Below are 334 nucleotides of genomic sequence, written 5' to 3'. Positions count from 1 at the left end.
GACATGTCCAGTCTATACAATTCATTAACAAATGACTCTTATGAGCTGGGTCTTTTAAATGAATCAGAAACATACAGCACAACCAGTGAATTCTGATTCCAGAAACAATTGACTCTTATGAGCTGGTTCTTTTAATTAATGATTCAAAAAGCGAATGATTCGAATCAGTTTCAAGAATACTTTTCTGAACTGAATCAATCAGGCGGTTATTGACTGACTCACTACTGCAGTGTTTCCCAACCTTTTTTTAGTCACGGCACCCTTTGGAAACTTTAACAAACTTGTGGCACCCTACAAAATTAATTTTGTCACAATATTTGAATTTCTAACTTCG

Source organism: Sinocyclocheilus anshuiensis, unplaced genomic scaffold, assembly GCF_001515605.1.
Source record: "Sinocyclocheilus anshuiensis isolate Anshui unplaced genomic scaffold, SAMN03320099.WGS_v1.1 scaffold209, whole genome shotgun sequence".
Taxonomy (NCBI): domain Eukaryota; kingdom Metazoa; phylum Chordata; class Actinopteri; order Cypriniformes; family Cyprinidae; genus Sinocyclocheilus; species Sinocyclocheilus anshuiensis.
This window is presented reverse-complemented; position numbering follows the sequence as displayed.